The 14,319-nt window shown below is 47.7% G+C and overlaps 1 non-coding gene across 1 annotated transcript; it reads right to left on the bottom strand.

The window, feature by feature from the left end:
- Window positions 1-7,348: 7,348 nt before the first annotated feature.
- On the bottom strand, window positions 7,349-7,421 carry Trnak-cuu (transfer RNA lysine (anticodon CUU)). Its single transcript has one exon. It is a non-coding gene; the product is annotated as a tRNA-Lys (tRNA).
- Window positions 7,422-14,319: the final 6,898 nt, after the last annotated feature.

Here is a 14,319-nt window from a genome sequence, read left to right as displayed (position 1 = left end):
CAGCTATGGCGACCCATTACTGCTTGGCTACACATCTGACACGTAACCGATGTGCTCTCCAAACAACAACACTTGCATTTCAGAACATGTCTTTCACACATGTCTACAAAATCACCTTCACCTTCAAATACAGTCTCCTTGCGACTGACAGAGACGTAGGCAAATGTTAAAGTTGCTATTTACATTATATCACGTTAATCAGAAAAACGGTAATTTACATCTGCAGCGGACAAAATTCCGTTCCGCCCAGCGTTGGGCTCGAACCCACAAACCTGGGATTAAGAGTCTCACGCTCTACCGACTTAGCTAGCCGGCTGCCTCCGTTAATAACTCCCGGGTAGCAAGTCACACAGTACTCGTTTGGGTTGGGTGGTCCCATACAGAATCTCTCCATGCTGCCTAATGTTTTCCTAACGCCACACTCGTCACGTACTTCACTTTTATTTCATAATCATTTCTGAGAGGTAAAGGAATTGCATGACAACATGCAGAGCTAGTGGCGTCAAAATTAACACACATACTTGATGTGACACAAAAGCGGAACAATTTACTATCCGACGTTGTTTTAGATGTGCAAGTGCCAGTCAAAACTCGCGGTGACGGCACCCTGCCGACCACTTCGCTAGTTAACACCGGTCTTGTTGTGTGTGTTTCAAGCTCAAGAGCAACTCCAAGCAAAAAATGGTCAACAGCAACATTCAGACGGTTTCGTACTGCTCAATTGCTACATTAAAACGGTATGTTTCTTTTTCAGAACTGGAAAAACACGAGCGTGACAGCATCCGAACCTGTAATCTTCAGATCCGAAGTCCGACGCCTGATCCATTAGGCCACACGGTCACTGACGACCAACTATAACTTGTATACGACTCATCTCGAAACGCTCACACCCTGAGGAATTGTGTTTTCGTTCTGCACAGCCGCTGCCCCTTGCTCTTTCCCACCCATTCGTTACATTCAACCTCTTACGAGGCCGACCAAATATAGACTGGGAAACAAGACCACAAACTTTGTGCATTCGGAATCGAAGGCAGGGCGTCCCTCGCCGCATTTGCTACGATGGCCATTTGCTACTTCTGCAGAAGCGTCGGCGGCGACGACGACGACGACGACGACGACGACGACGACCGCGAGAGGCTCTGAGATATGTGAGAAATACATCTATAAAATGTAATTCAGACTGCCTCGTCCCACCTTAGGCTGTACCGCTTTGGCAAAGGCTTTATCTGCGCCATTCGCCTTAATCACATCTGAGAGTAATTCTTAATAAAACGCCTGACACTAATTGTTCGTCATCACAGACACTGTTTGCTATACGGCCACGACGCAAAACTGATTTCCAAAATTCGTCTTCCTCCTCTGAGGATGGAACTTACCACCACTGGTTTACTACACCAGTGATCTACCACTGAGCTAAAGAGGCGCGGCCTAGCGGTACTCTTGCGTACTTCGGCCTTACGGTCGCCTGCATCATCAGACTTCAGCTGACAACACATCATATTAGCTTCTAATATTTGCAGCTATGGCGACCCATTACTGCTTGGCTACACATCTGACACGTAACCGATGTGCTCTCCAAACAACAACACTTGCATTTCAGAACATGTCTTTCACACATGTCTACAAAATCACCTTCACCTTCAAATACAGTCTCCTTGCGACTGACAGAGACGTAGGCAAATGTTAAAGTTGCTATTTACATTATATCACGTTAATCAGAAAAACGGTAATTTACATCTGCAGCGGACAAAATTCCGTTCCGCCCAGCGTTGGGCTCGAACCCACAAACCTGGGATTAAGAGTCTCACGCTCTACCGACTTAGCTAGCCGGCTGCCTCCGTTAATAACTCCCGGGTAGCAAGTCACACAGTACTCGTTTGGGTTGGGTGGTCCCATACAGAATCTCTCCATGCTGCCTAATGTTTTCCTAACGCCACACTCGTCACGTACTTCACTTTTATTTCACAATCATTTCTGAGAGGTAAAGGAATTGCATGACAACATGCAGAGCTAGTGGCGTCAAAATTAACACACATACTTGATGTGACACAAAAGCGGAACAATTTACTATCCGACGTTGTTTTAGATGTGCAAGTGCCAGGCAAAACTCGCGGTGACGGCACCCTGCCGACCACTTCGCTAGTTAACACCGGTCTTGTTGTGTGTGTTTCAAGCTCAAGAGCAACTCCAAGCAAAAAATGGTCAACAGCAACATTCAGACGGTTTTGTACTGCTCAATTGCTACATTAAAACGGTATGTTTCTTTTTCAGAACTGGAAAAACACGAGCGTGACAGCATCCGAACCTGTAATCTTCAGATCCGAAGTCCGACGCCTGATCCATTAGGCCACACGGTCACTGACGACTAACTATAACGTGTATACGACTCATCTCGAAACGCTCACACCCTGAGGAATTGTGTTTTCGTTCTGCACAGCCGCTGCCCCTTGCTCTTTCCCACCCATTCGTTACATTCAACCTCTTACGAGGCCGACCAAATATAGACTGGGAAACAAGACCACAAACTTTGTGCATTCGGAATCGAAGGCAGGGCGTCCCTCGCCGCATTTGCTACGATGGCCATTTGCTACTTCTGCAGAAGCGTCGGCGGCGACGACGACGACGACGACGACGACGACGACGACGACGACGACCGCGAGAGGCTCTGAGATATGTGAGAAATACATCTATAAAATGTAATTCAGACTGCCTCGTCCCACCTTAGGCTGTACCGCTTTGGCAAATGCTTTATCTGCGCCATTCGCCTTAATCACATCTGAGAGTAATTCTTAATAAAACGCCTGTCGCTAATTGTTCGTCATCACAGATACTGTTTGCTATACGGCCACGACGCGAAACTGATTTCCAAAATTCGTCTTCCTCCTCTGAGGATGGAACTTACCACCACTGGTTTACTACACCAGTGATCTACCACTGAGCTAAAGAGGAGCGGCCTAGAGGTACTCTTGCGTACTTCAGCCTTACGGTCGCCTGCATCATCAGACTTCAGCTGACAACACATCATATTACCTTCTAATATTTGCAGCTATGGCGACCCATTACTCCTTGGCTACACATCTGACACGTAACCGATGTGCTCTCCAAACAACAACACTTGCATTTCAGAACATGTCTTTCACACATGTCTACAAAATCACCTTCACCTTCAAATACAGTCTCCTTGCGACTGACAGAGACGTAGGCAAATGTTAAAGTTGCTATTTACATTATATCACGTTAATCAGAAAAACGGTAATTTACATCTGCAGCGGAACAAAATTCCGTTCCGCCCAGCGTTGGGCTCGAACCCACAACCCTGGGATTAAGAGTCTCACGCTCTACCGACTTAGCTAGCCGGCTGCCTCCGTTAATACCTCCCGGGTAGCAAGTCACACAGTACTCGTTTGGGTTGGGTGGTCCCATACAGAATCTCTCCATGCTGCCTAATGTTTTCCTAACGTCACACTGGTCACGTACTTCACTTTTATTTCATAATCATTTCTGAGAGGTAAAGGAATTGCATGACAACATGCAGAGCTAGTGGCGTCAAAATTAACACACATACTTGATGTGACTCAAAAGCGGAACGATTTACTTTCGGACGTTGTTTTAGATGTGCAAGTGCCAGTCCAAACTTGCCGTGACGGCACCCTGCCGACCACTTCGCTAGTTAACACCGGTCTTGTTGTGTGTGTTTCAAGCTCAAGAGCAACTCCAAGCAAAAAATGGTCAACAGCAACATTCAGACGGTTTCGTACTGCTCAATTGCTACATTGAAACGGTATGTTTCTTTTTCAGAACTGGAAAAACACGAGCGTGACAGCATTCGATCCTGTAATCTTCAGATCCGAAGTCTTACTGTTTGCTATACGGCCACGACGCGCAACTGATTTCCAAAATTCATCTTTCTCCTGTGAGGATGGAACTTACGACCGTGGTTTATTAGAGCAGTGCTCTACCACTGAGCTAAAGAGGAGCGGCCTAGTGCTACTCTTGCGTACTTCGGCCTTACGGTCCTCTGCATCATCAGACTTCAGCTGACAACACTTCATATTTCCGGCTAATATTTGCAGCTATGGCGACCCATTACTGCTTGGCTACACATCTGACACGTAACCGATGTGCTCTCCTAACAACAACACTCGCATTTCAGAACATGTCTTTCACACATGTCTACAAAATCACCTTCACCCTCAAATACAGTTTCCTTGCGACTGACAGAGACGTAGGCAAAGTTTAAAGTTGCTATTTCCATTACATCTCGTTAATCAGAAAAACGGTAATTTACATCTGCAGCGGAACAAAATTCCGTTCCGCCCAGCGTGAGGCTCGAACCCACGACCCTGGGATTAAGAGTCTGACGCTCTACCGACTGAGCTAGCCGGCTACCTCGGTGAATACCTGCCGGGTAGCACGTCACACAGTACTCGTGTGGGTTGGGTGGTTCCATACAGAATCTCTCCTTGCTGCCTAATGTTTTCCTGACGTCACACTCGTCACGTACTTCACTTTTATGTCATAATCATTTCTGAGAGGTAAAGAAATTGCATGACAACATGCAGAGCTAGTGGCGTCAAAATTAACACACATAGTTGATGTGACTCAAAAGCCGAACGAGTTACTTTTCGACGTTGTTTTAGATGTGCAAGTGCCAGTCAAAACTCGCGGTGTCGGCACTCTGCCGACCTTTTCGCTAGTTAACACCGGTCTTGCTGTGTGTGTTTCAAGCTCAAGAGCATCTCGAAGCAAAAAATGGTCAACAGCAACACTCAGACGGTATCGTACTGCTCAATTGCTACATTAAAAGGGTATGTTTCTTTTTCAGAACTGGAAAAACACGAGCGTGACAGCATTCGAACCTGTAATCTTCAGATCCGAAGTCCGACGCCTTTTCCATTAGGCCACACGGTCACTGACGACCAACTATAACATGTATACGACTCATCTCGAAACGCTCACACCCCTGAGGATTTGTGTTTTCGTTCTACACAGTCGCTGCCCCTTGCTCTTTCCCACCCATTCGTTACATTCAACCTCTTACGAGACCGACCAAATATAGACTGGGAAACAAGACCACACGCTTCGTGGATTCGGAATCGAAGGCAGGGCGTCCCTCGCCGCATTTGCTACGATGGCCATTTGCTACTTCTGCAGAAGCGGCGGCGGCGGCGACAACGAAGACGACGACGAAGACCGCGAGAGGCTCTGAGATATGTGAGAAATACATCTATAAAATGTAATTCAGACGGCCTCGTCCCACCTTATGCTGTACCGCTTTGTCAAATGCTTTATCTGCGCCATTCGCCTTAATCCCATTTGAGAGTAATTTTTCATAAAACGCCTGTCGCTAATTGTTCGTCATCACAGATACTGTTTTCTATACGGCCACGACGCGAAACTGATTTCCAAAATCCGTCTTCCTCCTCTGAGGATGGAACTTACGACCCCTGGTTCCCTACACCAGTGCTCTACCACTGATCTAAGGAGGCGCGGCCTAGCGGTACTCTTGCGTACTTCGGCCGTACGGTCGCCTGCATCATCAGACTTCAGCTGACAACACTTCATATTAGCTTCTAATATTTGCAGCTATGGCGACCCATTACTGCTTGGCTACACATCTGACACGTAACCGATGTGCTCTCCAAACAACAACACTTGCATTTCAGAACATGTCTTTCACACATGTCTACAAAATCACCTTCACCTTCAAATACATTTTGCTTGCGACTGACAGAGACGTAGGCAAAGTTTAAAGTTGCTATTTACATTATACCACGGTAATCAGAAAAACGGTAATTTACATCTGCAGCGGAACAAAATTCCGTTCCGCCGTGCGTGGGGCTGGAACCTACAATCCTGGGATTAAGAGTCTCACGCTCTACCGACTTAGCTAGCCGGCTGCCTCGCTTAATACCTGCCTGGTAGTAAGTCACACCTTACTCGTTTGGGTTGGGTGGTCCCATACAGAATCTCTCCATGCTGCCTAATGTTTTCCTAACGTCACACTCGTCACGTACTTCACTTTTATGTCATAATCATTTGTGAGAGGTAAAGAAATTGCATGACAACATGCAGAGCTAGTGGCGTCAAAATTAACACACATACTTTATGTGACTCAAAAGCAGAACGAGTTACTTTCCGAAGTTGTTTTAGATGTGCAAGTGCCAGTCAAAACTCGTGGTGTCGGCACTCTGCCAGCCATTTCGCTAGTTAACACCGGTCTTGTTGTGTGTGTTTAAAGCTCAAGAGCATCTCCAAGCAAAAAATGGTCAACAGCAACAGTCAGACGGTTTCGTACTGCTCAATTGCTACATTAAAAAGGTATGTTTCTTTTTCAGAACTGCAAAAACATGAGCGTGACAGCATTTGAACCTGTAATCTTCAGATCCGAAGTCCGACGCCTTATCCATTAGGCCACACGGTCACGGACGACCATCTATAAATGTATACCACTTATCTCGAAACGCTCACACCCCTGAGGATTTGTGTTTTCGTTCTCCACAGCCGCTGCCCCTTGCTCTTTCCCACCCATTCGTTACATTCAACCTCTTAAGAGACAGACCAAATATAGACTGAGAAAAAAGACCACACACATTGTGCATTCGGAATCGAAGGCAGGGCGTCCCTCGCCGCATTTGCTACGATGGCCATTTGCTACTTCTGCAGAAGCGGCGGCGACGACGACGACGACGACGACGACGACGACGACGACGACCGCGAGAGGCTCTGAGATATGTGAGAAATACATCTATAAAATGTAATTCAGACTGCCTCGTCCCACCTTATGCTGTACCGCTTTGGCAAATGCTTTATCTGTGCCATTCGACTTAATCACATCTGAGAGTAATTCTTAAAAAAACGCCTGTCGCTAATTGTTCGTCATCACAGATACTGTTTGCTATACGGCCACGACGCGCAACTGATTTCCAAAATTCATCTTTGTGCTGTGAGGATGGAACTTACGACCCCTGGTTAATTAGAGCAGTGCTCTACCACTGAGCTAAAGAGGCGCGGCCTAGCGCTATTTTTGGGTACTTCGTCCTTACGGTCCTCTGCGTCATCACACTTCAGCTGACAACACTTCATATTACCGGCAAATATTTGCAGCTATGGCGACCCATAACTGGTTGGCTACACATCTGACACGTAACAGATGTGCTCTCCTAACAACAACACTTGCATTTCAGAACATGTCTTTCACACATGTCTACAAAATCACCTTCACCTTCAAATACAGTTTCCTTGCGACTGACAGAGACGTAGGCAAAGTTTAAAGTTGCTATTTCCATTTCATCTCGTTAGTCAGAAAAACGGTAATTTACATCTGCATCGGAACAAAATTCTGTTCCGCCCAGCGTGTGGCTCGAACCCACGACCCTGGGATTAAGAGTCTCACGCTCTACCGACTGAGCTAGCCGGCTACCTCCGTGAATACCTGCCGGGTAGCGCGTCACACAGTACTAGTTTGGGTTGGGTGGTCCCATACAGAATCTCTCCTTGCTTCCTAATGTTTACCTGACGTCACACTCGTCACGTACTTCACTTTTATGTCATAATCATCTCTGAGAGGTAAAGAAATTGCATGACAACATGCAGAGCTAGTGGCGTCAAATTAACACACATAATTTTTGTGACTCATAAGCCGAACGAGTTACTTTCCGACGTTGTTTTAGATGTGCAAGTGCCAGTAAAACTCGCGGTGTCGGCACTCTGCCGACCATTTCGCTAGTTAACACCCATCATGTTGTGTGTGTTTCAAGCTCAAGAGTATCTCCAAGCAAAAAATGGTCAACAGAAACATTCAGACGGTTTCGTACTGCTCAATTGCTACATTAAAACGGTATGTTTCTTTTTCAGAACTGGAAAAACACAAGCGTGACAGCATTCGAACCTGTAATCTTCAGATGCGAAGTCCGACGCCTTTTCCATTAGGCCACAAGGTCACTGACGACCAACTATAACATGTATACGACTCATCTCGAAACGCTCACACCCCTGAGGATTTGTGTTTTCGTTCTACACAGTCGCTGCCCCTTGCTCTTTCCCACCCATTCGTTACATTCAACCTCTTACGAGACCGACCAAATATAGACTGGGAAACAAGACCACACGCTTCGTGCATTCGGAATCGAAGGCAGGGCGTCCCTCGCCGCATTTGCTACGATGGCCATTTGCTATATCTGCAGAGGCGGCGGCGGCGGCGGCGGCGACGGCGACGACGAAGACGACTCCGACGACGACTGCGAGAGGCTCTGAGATATGTGAGAAATACATCTATAAAATGTAATTCAGACTGCCTCGTCCCACCTTATGCTGTACCGCTTTGTCAAATGCTTTATCTGCGCCATTCGCCTTAATCCCATTTGAGAGTAATTTTTCATAAAACGCCTGTCGCTAATTGTTCGTCATCACAGATAATGTTTTCTATACGGCCACGACGCGAAACTGATTTCCAAAATTCATCTTTCTCCTGTGAGGATGGAACTTACGACCCCTGGCTTATTAGAGCAGTGCTCTACCACTGAGCTAAAGAGGAGCGGCGTAGCGCTACTTTTGGGTACTTCGTCCTTACGGTCCTCTGCATCATCAGACTTCAGCTGACAACACTTCATATTACCGGCAAATATATGCAGCTATGGCGACCCATTATTGGTTGGCTACACATCTGACACGTAACAGATGTGCTCTCCTAACAACAACACTTGCATTTCAGAACATGTCTTTCACACATGTCTACAAAATCACCTTCACCTTCAAATACAGTTTCCTTGCGACTGACAGAGACGTAGGCAAAGTTTAAAGTTGCTATTTCCATTACATCTCGTTCATCAGAAAAACGGTAATTTACATCAGCAGCGGAACAAAATTCCGTTCCGCCCTGCGTGGGGCTGGAACCTACAATCCTGGGACTAAGAGTCTCACGCTGTACCGACTTAGCTAGCCGGCTGCCTCGCTTAATACCTGCCTGGTAGTAAGTCACACAGTACTCGTTTGGGTTGGGTGGTCCCATACAGAATCTCTCCATGCTGCCTAATGTTTTCCTAACGTCACACTCGTCACGTACTTCACTTTTATGTCATAATCATTTGTGAGAGGTAAAGAAATTGCATGACAACATGCAGAGCTAGTGGCGTCAAAAGTAACACACATACTTGATGTGACTCAAAAGCCGAACGAGTTACTTTCCGACGTTGTTTTAGATGTGCAAGTGCCAGTCAAAACTCGTGGTGTCGGCACTCTGCCAGCCATTTCGCTAGTTAACACCGGTCTTGTTGTGTGTGTTTAAAGCTCAAGAGCTTCTCCAAGCAAAAAATGGTCAACAGCAACATTCAGACGGTTTCGTACTGCTCAATTGCTGCATTAAAACGGCATGTTTCTTTTTCAGAACTGCAAAAACATGAGCGTGACAGCATTTGAACCTGTAATCTTCAGATCCGAAGTCCGACGCCTTATCCATTAGGCCACACGGTCACGGACGACCATCTATAAATGTATACGACTTATCTCGAAACGCTCACACCCCTGAGGATTTGTGTTTTCGTTCTCCACAGCCGCTGCCCCTTGCTCTTTCCCACCCATACGTTACATTCAACCTCTTAAGAGACAGACCAAATATAGACTGAGAAAAAAGACCACACACATTGTGCATTCGGAATCGAAGGCAGGGCGTCCCTCGCCGCATTTGCTACGATGGCCATATGTTACTTCTGCAGAAGCGGCGGCGACGACGACGACGACGACGACGACGATGACGATGACGACGACGAGAGGCTCAGAGATATGTGAGAAATACATCTATAAAATGTAATTCAGACTGCCTCGTCCCACCTTATGCTGTACCGCTTTGGCAAATGCCTTATCTGTGCCATTCGCCTTAATCACATCTGAGAGTAATTCTTAAAAAAACGCCTGTCGCTAATTGTTCGACATCACAGATACTGTTTGCTATACGGCCACGACGCGCAACTGATTTCCAAAATTCATCTTTGTGCTGTGAGGATGGAACTTACGACACCTGGTTAATTAGAGCAGTGCTCTACCACTGAGCTAAAGAGGCGCGGCGTATCCCTACTTTTGGGTACTTCGTCCTTACGGTCCTCTGCATCATCAGACTTCAGCTGACAACACTTCATATTAGCTTCTAATATTTGCAGCTATGGCGACCCATTACTGCTTGGCTACACATCTGACACGTAACAGATGTGCTCTCCAAACAACAACACTTGCATTTCAGAACATATCTTTCACACATGTCTACAAAATACCTTCACCATCAAATACAGTTTCCTTGCGACTGACAGAGACGTAGGCAAAGTTTAAAGTTGCTTTTTCCATTACATCTCGTTAATCTATAAAACGGTTATTTACATCCGCAGCGGAACGAAATTGAGTTCCGCCCAGCGTGTGGCTCGAAACCACGACCCTGGGATTAAGAGTCTGACGCTCTACCGACTGAGCTAGCCGGCTACCTCGGTGAGTAACTGCCGGGTAGCACGTCACACAGTACTCGTTTGGGTTGGGTGGTCCCATACAGAATCTCTCCATGCTGCCTAATGTTTTCCTAACGTCACACTCGTCACGTACTTCACTTTTATGTCATAATCATTTCTGAGAGGTAAAGAAATTGCATGACAACATGCAGAGCTAGTGGCGTCAAAATTAACACACATACTTTATGTGACTCAAAAGCCGAACGAGTTACTTTCCGACGTTGTTTTAGATGTGCAAGTGCCAGTCAAAACTCGCGGTGTCGGCACTCTGCCGACCATTTCGCTAGTTAACACCGGTCTTGTTGTGTGTGTTTCAAGCTCAAGAGCATCCCCAAGCAAAAAATGGTCAACAGCAACATTCAGACGGTTTCGTACTGCTCAATTGCTACATTAAAACGGTATGTTTCTTTTTCAGAACTGGAAAAACACGAGCGTGACATCATTCGAACCTGTAATCTTCACATACGAAGTCCGACGCCTTATCCATTAGGCCACACGGTCACTGACGACCAACCATCACATGTATACGACTGGCGTGGGACCTGTCGTCTCGCGGTGCGTTTTGGCGTTGGCCAGTCCGCGCCAGCGCGCCGTAAGGCACAGAGGTTCGCACTGGGGCGTATCGCTTCCAGTCGGACGTGCCCACAGGGGAAGTGATGCGTCATGTATAGCCTCACCTCCTCAAGTGGCTCTTTCCGCCTTCAAGTGGTGCCAGACGTTAAGCTCGGCATTTCTCGTTCTTGCCCGGGTGTGCCTTGCGACAAAAGGAAGAGCTGCGACCCAACCCGATGCGAAAGCGAAGGGTGCGTGGCACAGGGGGAGCTGTGTCGAGGGACGAACATCTGTCCCTTTCTGTTCGCAGGGCCCAGACCAGCAGGAGCTCTGCATGCCGGCGACTTCGTTTGTCGGCGTGGGATCGCGGCGCGAGTCGGCAAGGGTGCTTCGCCGCGCCCCTGGGTAACCGGGGCGTGTTCTGCCAAACCCAGGAGGTGGTGACATCGCCTGGGCCAGGTTAACTGGGTCCAGACCGCCGAACGTCTGGGGGACCGGCCCGCCACCTGAGTAGGAGTGGGTCCTTGGCCGTAAGGTGGAAACTCGGGCTAGTAGGCGGCGAAGGGCGAGAGGTGCATCCGCCTCTCCGGAGTGCGGGGTGCAGTTGCCGGAGAGCGTCGCGTGAAATCGCCGATGACGGAGCCATCGATGGGGACCAGTGCGCTGGCGACGGCGCGCTGAACCCGGCAGCTCGGGAGTGCCCTTGACCTTGGGGCGAGGTCGGTGGGCGAGCTGCAAGAAGTCCCCCCCCATGCCAGAGGAGCCGGTCCGGGGCAAGAGACGGGCTCCCATCTCTTTTATCACTCGTATAATCATGGCGACAACCAATACGAGTGACTCGAGTGCGCCTCAACGGGCTTCTTTTGCGCCGCCTGATCCCTCTCCTCAGGACGAGTCGGGACAGGCCGAAAATGAAACAGTGACGCAGAGACTAGCAAGAATCACGTTGCTCATGGAGCAAAACATTAAAAACGGAAAAATATGTCAAGCAGAACTTTCAACAATCAAAAATGAATTGGCTGCATGGGCCATTGCCCACGCAAAATTGGAAGGAAGGGTGGAAGAACTAGAAAAAGAGAACAATCGATTGAGGAAACAGCCAGTTAAAACCTGGGCTGCCGTGGCAGCGCAAGCTCCCACGAAGCCCAACACGACCAGAGATACCATAGATAAGGTGACAAAGAGGCCAGATACGGCAGTCTTCTTGAGGACCCTGCCGGGCCAAGACACAAGCGTTAAAATAATCCAGGAGCTATTCACGACTACTGTGGACCCTGTAAAAGAGAAAATAAAGATCAAAAGAATTAAACCAAGCAAGAATTCAGTAATAGTGGAAGTCGCATCCGAAGAGGATAAAGAAAAAATATTGATGAACCAGAAACTAAATTCAGTGATCAAGTGTGAGCCTCCAAGGAAAAGAAACCCTCTCGTGATTCTGTACGATGTTCCAACAGTAATGACCAATGAAGATTTATGCGACACAATCAGAAAACAAAACTTTGAGCATCTGAGTGAAGAAGAGTTCAAAGACTGTTTTAAACTCAGATTCAAGACAGGTCCACGGGGTCGAGATGTGGTACATCACGTCGCTGAGGTTACAGCGCAGATGTGGAAAAGCATTACGACTATGGGCAAAATATATGTCGGCTTTCATGCCATCAACACTAGGGACTATGTCGTGGTACCTCGTTGCCACAACTGTGGCGACTTGGACCACATTCTCAGGCTGTGCACCAGGGAGTCGGCCTGCACAAAATGTGGAGAGAACGGTCACAACCGTAAAGACTGCAAGGCAGCGGCAATCTGCATACCATGCAGGAACCGAGGCAAGAAATCATGCGGAGCCACAGGTCGAAACTGCCCAACATTCAGGATGCTTGAACAAAGACTGATTTCCAGGATTGATTATGGGTGAGCCCGGCATACTGAACAGGATGCCGAAACATAAGTCCCCGAGCAAAAGGAGGAGGGATGCTATGAGGGCTAACAAATTTAAGTTGTTCTTAAGGTCGCTTACGAGCACCGAGAAAACTGAAAACAGAGCCACACAGACTGAGATCTATATGATAAATACGGCAATACAGACAGACCCCCCCATAGCTGCAGCTCCCTCCTCCGAAAGCCGGGGAGCAGAGCCGACAGAACACCAGAAACGGCAAGGGCATCCTGTGGCTGTGGCAGTTTCCAGAGAGGAGCAGAAAAAAGTCATTCAACCAATACAGGAAAACTTGGTAACCAGTAGCTCTAGTACAAGTTCTCCCACACAGGGTACTCCAGTGGTTAGACTACCACCTGTGGACCCTGTAAGAGTGTACCCCAACTTGGAGTACACCATGCAATTAGCAAGACTTGAGCAGCCGGCTACCCTGACCACTGCCCTGAGACATGTGGTTCGTGTAGGACACGAAGAGGGACGAAAGATAACCTTCTCGGTGATGGAGGCTGTGGACAGAATTCAACTAAAATCAGTGAATCTCCCCACTGACTTTGGAGCCCTGCGAGACTTGTTAAGAAAGGTGTTTGAAAGAAGGGGCGAGAAATTCGACCTAAACGACATCTATGAACAGGCAGTATTGGCAAACGGACGAATTGCGTTCGACTGGACTAAGACCTGGCCACATGACCGAGTACACACCTACTTTCCATAATGACCAAAATAAACATAGGACAACTAAACACTCACAATAGTCGACTTGTGATGCAGGAACTCCGAAGGGAGGTGGAGGAGAGGAGATTGGATGTGCTCTGTCTGCAGGAGCCGTACTCCCAAGCTGGGAAAGTCGCATTTGCTGCCGCCACATGGCAAGTAATCAGCAGAGGAGAAGACCCAAGGGCGGCAATTATAATTACAAACAAACTCATGAGAGTTACCACTCTCTCAGTTTACAACTCCCCATTGCAACGTCGTGGAGCTCCAATCTCCAGCAGGAATCATCACCATCATTAATATGTACTTCCAGTATGGAGATGACATCGAAATACACCTAGACCACCTGATGAGGGTGACCACGGCGTTGCGAGGAAGGAAAATTGTAATAACAGCTGATATTAATGCCAAGTCCCCCCTATGGTTCAGTGGCACAAGAGACGCAAATGGAGAAAAGGTGGAAGAATACATTATGGCGTCGCAACTCGTGGTGGCCAACAGGCCTGGTAATCCTCCTACCTACACGGCAGGAGGAGGGCAGGGTACAAATATTGATGTCACTCTCGTGACACCAAATGTAACAAACATCATACAAAATTGGAAAGTAATAGGAAACGCCACCACTAGCGA

This window comes from Schistocerca gregaria, chromosome 5, assembly GCF_023897955.1.
Source record: "Schistocerca gregaria isolate iqSchGreg1 chromosome 5, iqSchGreg1.2, whole genome shotgun sequence".
Taxonomy (NCBI): Eukaryota; Metazoa; Arthropoda; class Insecta; order Orthoptera; family Acrididae; genus Schistocerca; species Schistocerca gregaria.
The sequence above is the reverse complement of the archived record's forward strand: the minus strand, read 5'-3'. Positions and strand labels throughout refer to the sequence as shown.